This window comes from Dermacentor andersoni, chromosome 2 (assembly GCF_023375885.2).
Source record: "Dermacentor andersoni chromosome 2, qqDerAnde1_hic_scaffold, whole genome shotgun sequence".
In the NCBI taxonomy this organism is placed as follows: Eukaryota; Metazoa; Arthropoda; class Arachnida; order Ixodida; family Ixodidae; genus Dermacentor; species Dermacentor andersoni.
The window spans coordinates 245,486,291-245,497,293 of record NC_092815.1 but is presented as its reverse complement, the minus strand read 5'-3'; positions in this window follow the sequence as shown (position 1 = coordinate 245,497,293).

Here is an 11,003-nt window from a genome sequence, read left to right as displayed (position 1 = left end):
TAGAAGGGATCGAGGAGCAAGAGGTGGAGGAGTAGCCATATTGGTTAAGCAAAGCATATTGTGTACTACCCTTGAACAATCGGATAGTATCGAAGCTGTATGGATTAAAACTAAACTTGCTGATCGAACAGTTTACATTGGACGTGTATATAGGGCCCCAAATACTTCACCTGATGAAATGAACAGCCTAAGGGAATTTATGGAAAGAAATTTTCGAGAAGGAGACAATATCCTTCTTCTGGGCGACTTTAATTTACCGGGAATTAATTGGAGCTCATACTCACCCGGGGAGGTAGACGTGGCTAGTTGCGAACAGCTCTTGTACTTGGCATTCTCTTATGATTTAGAGCAAATTGTAGGAGAACCCACCAGAGTGTGTGGTACAACCTCATCTATTTTGGATCTTATTTTAGTGTCGCATGGGTTGGTAGGGCTTTTGACGGATTGCCACGTAGAGGACGGAATATCAGACCACAAGATTCCAATAGCTACTTTCAGTATGCCTCCATCCCCCTCACTGGGTAACCAAAAGAAAAGAGTTTGGAATTTTCAATCCGCAGATGATGTGAGTGTCTTAGACTATCTCGAAAGCTCTTTTGATGCATTTACCTGCTTGTATCAATCGGATGTGAGCATTGATGATTTGTGGAATTTCTTCTACAGTGTAGTAACTCATTGCATGGATAAATTTGTTCCTAAGAAGAATAAAAAATGCGGAAAGACAAATCCTTGGATGAACCGAAAAATCATTCAGGCAAAGCGGAAAATTAAAAGAAAACGGAAAGCATGTTCTCAAAGTAAGTATACAGATGACGAAACTTCAATTACGGAAATGAGGCAAGAATTGAAGCGGCTAATTAAGGAGGCGAAAGACCAATTTTACAATGTAACATTGACGAAGTTCCTCTCGGAAGCACCGGCTAAGTTCTGGCGATATGTCAATCCGCCTAATAAGCAGTGCTGTTCTAATCCCGGAATTAATGATGCTGAAAGGGCTGATCAATTTAATCTTTTCTTCTCGTCGGTTTATACAAAGGATGATGAAGCAGTGCCTAGTGTATGTGAATTCTCTGCCCGCCCTCCCATTTCAAATATTAAGATAACTGAGAAAGGTGTTCTAAACCTTTTACTCAATATAAAGACTAAAAAGAGCCCTGGACCAGACGATATTCCTAACGAATTCTTAGTGAGGTATGCTGAATGGGTGTCTAAGTTCCTTACAAAAATATTTAATTCCTCAGTCTTGAATGGGTCTTTCCCTACCGCATGGAAACTAGCAAGAATAATACCAGTTCATAAAACAGGGAACACTTCAGACATTAGCAATTACCGACCGATTTCCCTCACAAGTACATGCTCTAAACTTCTGGAACATATCATAGCCAAACACTTGTCACAATACCTTGAAATGCATAACTTGTTATCCTCTGCGCAGCATGGATTCCGTAAAGGACTATCTGCGATCACTCAATTAGTTGAATTGGTTCATGACACTTCACAAACGATAAATTCCCGTGGACAGATGGACCTCATTTATTTGGATTTTGCCAAAGCATTCGATAAAGTTTCCCACTCCAAGCTTTTGTTCAAAATTAATACTGTGTTTAAGAATCCTAACCTCACAAAGTGGTTTACATCGTACTTACAATGCCGTCAGCAGTACGTTCAAATAAACGCGCATAGGTCCAGTCTTCAGCCGGTGTTATCCGGAGTACCTCAGGGAAGTGTCCTAGGTCCTCTTCTATTTCTTATTTTCATTAATGACTTAACACATCACATTTCTGTTCCAATAAGACTATTCGCTGACGACTGTGTTGTCTATAATAATATAGAATCTTCCAGTGACCAAATTAAATTGCAATGCAACCTTGATAACATTATGAAATGGTGTTCTGACTGGCAAATGGTTATAAATCCAACTAAATCAGTAAGCATGTCTATTACAAGAAAAAAGAAGATCCTGCTATTTCCTTATAGTATACATGGCAACAAGCTTAAAAAAGTAGAGGAACACAAATATTTGGGTTTATTATTTAGAAGTGACTTAAGCTGGAATAGGCATGTAGATGAAGTAAGTAAGAAGGCGAATAATGCGCTTTGGAGCCTAAGACGAAATTTACACACAGCAACCTCTGAAGTTAAAAACTTGGCCTATAGAACACTGGTCAGACCAATCATTGAGTACGCGAAAATTGTCTGGGATCCTTACACAGAGAAAAACCGTAAGAAACTTGAAAGGATTCAGAGGTTAGCTTCTCGATTCATCTTCAACAAATATGGTCGACTTCACTCCCCTTCAAAACTATGTCAGCTTGCAAATCTTCCCAATTTAGAATTAAGAACTAAGTATGATAGGCTGAAGTTCCTGTTCCTTATTATTCATGATGAAATAAAAATAAATAGGACGAACTATTTTGAAATTTCTAATTACGAATCTTCTAGACATCGCCACAGCATGTATATTCCCCCTCCGGTAAACCATAATGACACATTTAAATATAGGTTTTTTCCCAGAACGATAAAAGAGTGGAACATGCTTCCCGATTTCGTAGTTCAGTCTACCTCTTTAAATAGTTTTCTGAGTAATTTGCATGCCATCATTTATTCTGATGGCGCGGTCCGTTAATGATCTGACTTTCTGAATCATCTTATTTTTTGATTTTGTTATTATCTGTGTATGTTCTTATTGTACATGCCTCAAGGTACATTGACTGTTTTTTTGCTGCTTGCCCTATTGCAATGTATATGTAATGTAATTTCATTTTTGTACGTTGTATGAATCAAATGTGTTGACATTGCTTGTTTTATTTTTTTTTCTCCACTCCTGTAATGGCCCTATGTAAGGGCTGACAGTATCAATAAAGAAAGAAAGAAAGAAAAACATACATAGAACTACCCCATTTTACAACGGTATTCCCTAAGTAAAACAACAAAAGTTCTAAAAAAGATTCCACGGGCATCCCACAGTCCTGAGTAAACCGGAACTCATCATTGTTGAGCGTCAGTGCTTCTTTAACACTACACAGTAGTTCCGTTTGCGGAAGCGAATAAAAAAGGTCTTTAACATCAACACTGATCGCTTAGCATTTACCTGGATTATTTTCTGTTAGGAAGGCTACAATTTCTTCCGAATGTCTTATCAGGAAGGGGTCATTAAGACGAACTGAAGGCAAAACATTATGCAAGAAAGTTGAGACTGTGTACTGCCACGTTCCTTTTTCAGAAATAATGGCTCGAAAAGGAACTTCCGGCTTATGTGTCTTAGCACTAAAAAATATGTCGACGTGCAGACCCTTGCTATGCTTAACTCCCGACGCGAGGCGCTCCAGACCAAATTTCTCAAGCAAATCAATTGCAGTTTTTTTCACTTTCTTTAAATTGGTAATTTTTGGAACAAAATTTTTGTCAATAGCGGTATTAGCTTTCTGTGCGTACAAATGTTCTTTTGCTGCGGTTTTTGCGATCACCTATATATATGTTCTTCGTTTTAATAAAAATTTAGTTGAGAGTTAGCGCTCGTCTTGTCTGCTCCTTTCTGTGTCCGTGTTTCACTTCGCGCTAGAAGCCAAAATCATGTTACCGTACCAACTCGCCCAACTGTCTATCCCTTTGCAAAGAGTGCAGCCACGCATGCTAGTATGATATGCCAAAAAAACTTTCTTTGCCATTGCACACATTATATGCATGTTCGCACAACCTCTCATGAAGGCATCTACCATTCTGCCCCATATGACTAGCGCCGCATGAAAGAGAAATTTCGTACGCAACCTGTTATTTGGAGTCAACATGCCAAATCGTGCGCTTGACCTTGCAGATGCCTTTCTGACAGCCCTATCAGAAGAAGAGCTAAAGTTTTTCTGGAAGTCACGTGAACGGCCTGTATTTGTGATGCAATCTTACATTTTTTTGTATCTCGATTTCCAGCGTAGTTCATTTTTTGCCCACTCGTCTGCTTTTCTTGTTTCTATCTTCAGAAGTTAATGTTTTTCAGATAGCTCTTTCACTTGCTTGTGTAAATTCGGCACATTGAATAATAACATCTCAGTTGACAGTCGGTACTTCTGTCTGTACTCGTTTACCTTTGTGATGCACTCTACCTATAAGAACTGTAACCAGCAGCTAAATAAGCTTTATTCAACGCGTCATTCTAGCGCCCTTGCCCACTCATTAACCCACGACTCATGGCAAGGAAACCACAGAGGATATTGCTCCACTGAAGCATGACAAATTATGACTGAGTGTAAAACTTTCTGTAGCTTTCGTGACTGTCTTTTGTGAAGAAAGAGGAATGGAAGTAGAAGAAATGCTGCTGGTGGTAACCGAACCCACAAATTTGACATGACGCATGCATTGCTGCACCAATTCTTCTAGCCATGACTGTCCTTCCCTCCTGGTAGCCGAACCCCCATATTTCACATGAAACACGCAGCACTGTACGAATTCATCTAGCCATAACTGTCTTACCATCTAATTCACTTCGTATTTGTATACCCGCATAAAATGTAGCGCTAGGAGTGTTAAAGTTCGTGTTGTTAGCCAGAATAAAGAAAATGGCCTCAGGGCTGCAATGTCGACATTGCCATTCAATATTTAAATTTAGAGGTCATAAGTGAACTGTAATTCAGAACTAGTCAACGATGTATCAGTGACAAAAAGATTTCAAACCAACAATGCCATATACACTGCTAAATACTCACAAGGCACTAGACAATTTGGACATTGTTCACTGCCCCAATGCAAAGCTTTTGGAAAACAATTTTTCCCCTCGGTTATCGAGTTTTCAAGGGGAACTACGCAGCAACTAGTTATAATCATGAATTAGACAACAAGAACTTGTTTTGATTATAGACACCTCCCACTTGCCTTAGTGACATAACCGCAAGAGAATGGAGGACAATACCCTTTCTAAGTAACATTGTGCTTACCATTCATATTTCAATACAAGGTTGGGAAAAATGCGTGACCGAACATAATGGAGACATTTACTGTGGAATGAATGCGCATTAAGTACATTCTATCCCAACTTTATTTACATCTGGCATAGGTCGGCAAACTGATGCATGAGTCGCCTCACTCAGACTGATCTCGAAAGCGAGTCTTAGTCAGTCCGACTGAGTTGAATTTCTGTAGGTCTTAGCCCGAATGAACCCGGCTGAATAAAATTTTGGTGAGTGTGAATGAGTCCTAATTATTTTGCTGACCTATGCATCCAGGTAATATTTGTGACTTACATTGTCTAAGATGACGAACTGTAGGCAATCCATTCAATTTCATTTTGAAGATTCTCAGGCACGTCTCCTGCTGTGATATTTCAGAGGTATGCAGCAATGTCAATGGGCATCGGAGGCAGTGTGTACGTTGACAATTCCTTGTACTGTCCTTTCACTGAATTCTCCACATGTTCAACTGCACTGCCAGACAGCCTTAAAAAGAGAAGTATTCATTGAAATCAACAACAAAATCCAGTGCTAGAAAAACAAATGATATGGTATCACAGACTACCACTCCACATGCTCAAATTTACCTACTATAGTTAGTGACGAGCTAAGAATACAAGAAGGGCTCTTGATAAATATGGGCACATTTGCCATGGCAAATGGAGCCCATTGGTGTTCAAGGATAATGATGTACGAACAGCAAAAATCACTGACTGAGACAACCGACTCGTTACAGCATGAATGGGCTGTTAAAACCAAATTTAAAGAGGAATTTTGCCACCCCCTATACAAATACCTCCTTACCCACACACCATGATCCCTCTCCCCCATTTCGAATTGGTACCATGCACAACGAAGGCGCATTACTGGTCCCTTCACAGGCATTGGTACCATGAGCAAAAAGCTCCCCATAGTGACGCACCTGCAAACATTCCTTCTTAGGAAACTTGTTGCTAGCTAGATCGTCTACAGAGGTATTGCTTTGTGAAGGACAAACATTGGGCCAGAAAGTGCCAAGTCCAGACTAGCATTGTCTTGGAACCAGAAACAGAGAACAAAAGCAGATCAGATAAAGGCCAAGGATCGTTTCATAGAACAAAAATATACTAAAACACTCTGGTTCTCAAATACATAAACTAGACTGCTTGTGTTTATCCAAATATTAATAACTCCCTATCACGTTTCTGGTGGCTAACGAATGAATATTTCAATGAATGTATATTTTCTCATTTCTTGGTGCCTTTGCTTATAAGCTTTTCTTTGTGAAACATGGCCATTATTTTAAACAGGAAGTCAACTTTTCCCTCAGCATTACATAAATCTGAGCTACTGAGATAGATACAAATGTCAAGGTCGGATAAGACTTTGAAAGGTGATATGGAAGGATTGAGGAGTCACGAACATGATTGTGCTTCTTAAGCTCTTCGTATATCATCAGTTATATTTGGGCTGTCTAGACTGCACAAAATTTTAAAAATATGTATTGCAGATTTTTGTTTTTATGTTTTCATAAATACACCTCATTTTTCATATCTATTAGTAGCAGAACATTGCAATATTTAACAAGGACAGTGGTATGCTATAAAAGTGGAACTAGGACTATATAGATAGATAAAAATATTAGGGGGAAAAGCTTTTTATTTTTACACAGTGGAATTGCCCCTTGGCATGCATTTATTTGTTTGCTAAATTCCCATGAGCTTATTCCCCAAAGTTAACATACAACCAAGGGCAGAAAAAAGCTTTAGGACAGGAATGAGTGTCACTTGCTACTACTTTATTGAAAGCAAACAGGATCATATTTATAGGTGAAGGTTGCCATGTGCGCACATATGTTTGCATGCAATACTCAAACAAGTTTGCATTATTATTGAGTCATACAGTGCAGAAACTGTCGTTGACTTCAGTTTAAGCCACAGATGTATCACTGGCATAGACGTCTCATTTCATGTTGATGAAACAGGCCTCCACTAATTCCCATGTCAGAGAATCTTTGCTTTTACCAAGAATGCGGATATGGAAAAGATATGGCTCAGACGTGCGGCAATTGCAGTGCATAGGCCAATGTGCATTAATCCTATTCCTGGAAGACAGCTCATGTTCCCTTGCCAATTCGTTGATGCAACAGCCTGTCTGGCTGACATGCACCCTGCTGCAATTAAGTGGAAGTTCGTACACCATACCGACCGCGCAAGTCACATAGGGCCTTGTATCATTTTTACCACAAAGGGTCAGCTTCTGTGGGTCTGAGATGCGTGGGGACAGGCCAGTAAGCTTCCGTGCAGCCAAGAAAATAATAGGTACTTTGTACCTGCTGCTCACTTTCCTTAAATCGTGGGCCACTTCATGCATGTATGGAACAACATGCAGCCTTTTCTCCACTAGTGGCTTAGCAAGGGACATCCAAGCGTTCTTTTTGGCGGTGACGCTCGCCTCCTTAAATCATGGGTTGGCGGCACTGCAATATTTCTATCTCAGCTATTAATGAGCTAATTTGAAAAGTTTTGCAATAGAATGCTCCCAAGAGGGCACCTAACAACTTCCAGCATATGATTGAATTAGCTATGTGGCCTGTGAGGGGCTCTTTAAAGTACTGCTCAAATACCGGTATTATAGCTTTCCAGCATACGACAGCTTTTAATGTTAGAGTTATTGCATGAGTACAGATTGAATAATATCGGGTACATACGGCTTTTTTGGTGCCTCTGATGCTTCGGAGTGGCTTGGGGAGACAACCAAGTTAATCAACGCTCCATCACACACTGTCGTGCTTTCACCCATGTCGACGTAGCACTGGAACCGGTCATTGGATGATGTGAAAGCACACCCAGATGGGTTATCAATAGTTTTGCGCATTAGGAGTGAAGCAGTGGACACTGAATAGGCATTGATTAATTAAACAGCCTTTTTTATGGTTGCCGTACTGACCCAAAAAGGTTTGTTATTTAGAGCCATCACAGCACAGCATGGCACTAATCCTGCTGCCCATATGTGAGCTAAGTACAGGACGCATTAAGTTAACAAGGCTAAGCTTATTTATGCAATGTCAGCAACCATCACTGTATAAGAACTGATGATTTCACAAAGATAGAAACATATTGCTGATTGCACAACGTTTTCATAGTCCTATTGCTGAAAATGCCAGCAATTTTTTTTTCCTCAGTTGGTTCAATTTAACTTCATTGCTGCGTGATTGTTGCAGCGCACAATTGACGACAAAGATTGAACAGGCAAATAACAAGTCCATTTTCCTCGTCTTGCCTGTTTTATTAGTTAAACGCTGCAGAAATTTGCAGAATATGGCGTACTGTGACCAGGTATGCTAACTAAAGGATCATTACATTGACTGAAGCTGTTACTACTTCTTCTCCTACCACATAGCGTAGCGATTGCACACCTGACCTCAATATTACTAGTAAACCAACTGCATAAGTTTTCAGAAGATGGAAGTCGTGAAAAGGCTAGTTTCCTTGCGGCTTCTCGATACGGCAATAATTATAGTTAAGCAACGTTGTGTTCGTACGGGCAAATATGCGCTACACCTCTCATTTAAGGTCAAGTGCATTGGCCGCGACGAAACAAAAATATTAGTAGTTGGCAGCACAGTGAAGTGACACAGAGCGAACCCTCCCGCGTCACACCCTCTCCCCTTTAGAAAAACCCCACCTATATATACTGTGGCGAGGAAAGCGTACGTCGCCTTGAAGAAGACAAGTCCATTTGTGGAAACGTTGGCTCCTGCATTCACCTTGTGGAGGTTTTGCTCATCGTCTTGAATTTCCATCTCCCGCATTCCCCGTCTTTTTCACAGAGCAATTTCGTAACACTCGATCTGTCAGTTCAACGCGCGGCAACCGAACAGTTATTAATCGTGCTCGACATTTCTGCTACGCATACTGTTGCTACTTTGCCCATATGAAGCAAACAATGACCAAATCGTCTTTGCGCTCCATAACCTGCAAGACATTTACGCTCACCTGTATTGGAAGATCGTTGCCTGTAATCAGGTACGCGAACCCTCCCGTCCGCAGGCTTTCGTGGAGGTCGGCGAGTTTCCGGGCGCCTGTGAGCTTCACCATTTTCTTTGATGGCCCCTGCGAAACGAGGCAAGCAGCGTCTTCCGCATCAGTCGGCGAGCGTTCAGTTGAAGCCGGATCGGACGACATACTGCCACCGCTGTCAGGTTTCACAGGCGCAACGCAAGCAAGAGAAGAATGCCACTTGCGTTTAGATACTCGTTTACCGCCGTAGCTGGCAAGGTGCCGTCAGAGCCATTGCCGCCCTTCTCATAGTTGCGAATCCAAAGTCGAAGTAAATACGAAAGCCACACCTGGCTCCTAAAAATTTCGCTGCGCGCGTTCGCAAAAGATTTTTCGTTCACCGCTGCACTATCCTTGCTCGAATTTGGCAGAACGACCAGATTTTGGCGTCTACTTCGTTTAGTATAACACTTAGCACAGCTAATTGCCTGATTTTTTTTTAGATGCAAACTTACCGGCGCTTATAAGAATGCGAGCTGCTGCCGCGTCGGTACAATCATAAATTTGTATCGCCGCCTGCCGTGAGCTGCAGAAAGCAGTTTTTCAAGGAGCGCTGCCACGTGTTGTCTGCTCCTGGAACAGGCGACTGTCCCCCGTAAGACGCTGCTTTTTAAAGCTGATGGTAGGCGGCGACACAAGTTTATGCTTGCGCCGTCGCGGCATCTGTTTGCATTCTCATGGGGGCAGGCAAATTTGCGTTTTTTTTCTTACAAGCAAGGAACTTAACTGTGCCAATTGCAAAGTGTAACGCCAAAATTCGATTGCTCTATAAAATTTGAGCAAGAACAGAGCAACGGTTTGCACGTTTTCTTGCACAGGGGTTTGCAGAACAGTGCACGAAGTTTGCACTTTCCATTGTGGCCGCAATGATTGTACAAACAGACCACAACCTTTTTAGATTCTAAATCTAAAACGTTGACAGACCACCACAACCCGCAGAAGCCTTTTTACGAGGCAATACCCCTCTAAAAAGCACTGCTTCACAGAAGTGGTGCCTTTTCGGACTTTTGCCTCAGATTTTCGCTTTTAAAATTCTAGAGGGAAACGAAGGCTGGGAGGTTTACCTCCTATTCAGAGAAGTTCTAGGCATGCTTTTGTCTGATGAGCTTCCCTCAGAGTCTCTTGTTTATATGAAGGTGAAAATTCAAGAATTTCTCCGTTCATTCGTTACCCGCTACCCAGAAGCCCGCATAATCCCTAAATTACATTACCTTGTGCACTACCCACGCATGATCTCTCTTTTCGGACCCCACAAACAAACCTGGCGTATGAGGTTCGAGGCATAAAAGATGAAAAAATTCAAAAACATATGTAAAAGACTTGCAGAGCTTCACCAACTTTCGCAAAGCTATGAATTCCGTGAGATTGTCTTCAACCAACGCCACACCATCTCCGGCCTGAAACCTGTGCGAAGATCTGTTTTACATACGTGCATTGAGGAGCGCCTGCCTGCAGGTAACGTATGGCAGGCAAAGTCAGTCACTATGCCGCAAATGGCATACCATGTGGGAGATGGGCTTTTACGTGCCAAAACCACTTTCCGATTATGAGGCACTTGTAGTGGAGGGCTCCGGAAATTTCGACAGCTGGGGTTCTTTAATGTGCACCCAAATCTAAGTACACGGGTGTTTTCGCATTTCGCCGCCATCGAAATGCGGCCGCCGTGGCCGGGATTCGATCACACGACATCGAGCTCAGCAGCCCAACACCATAACCACTGAGCAACCACGGCGGGTAAGGAAGACGACCCACAATTTGCACAGATTGCAGGTATTTTTGCGGATCAGGATGAGGTTCTGTTCTTGTTAGACAAGATGGGACGTCTTGAATTCAGGAGACATCGATAAGCATTTAAGGTATCTAAACGCAATGTAGCCTGTGCGGCGCAACCAGGAGATGAGGTATCGCCAGAGTTCCTCGATCTTTATCTGGCAGGGGAAGTGGTACCCAGATGTGAATAAGTGTTGTTTCATTAAAAATAGTAATATTTGCTTAGCTTTATGTCATGAACTCTACGTGGCGTACT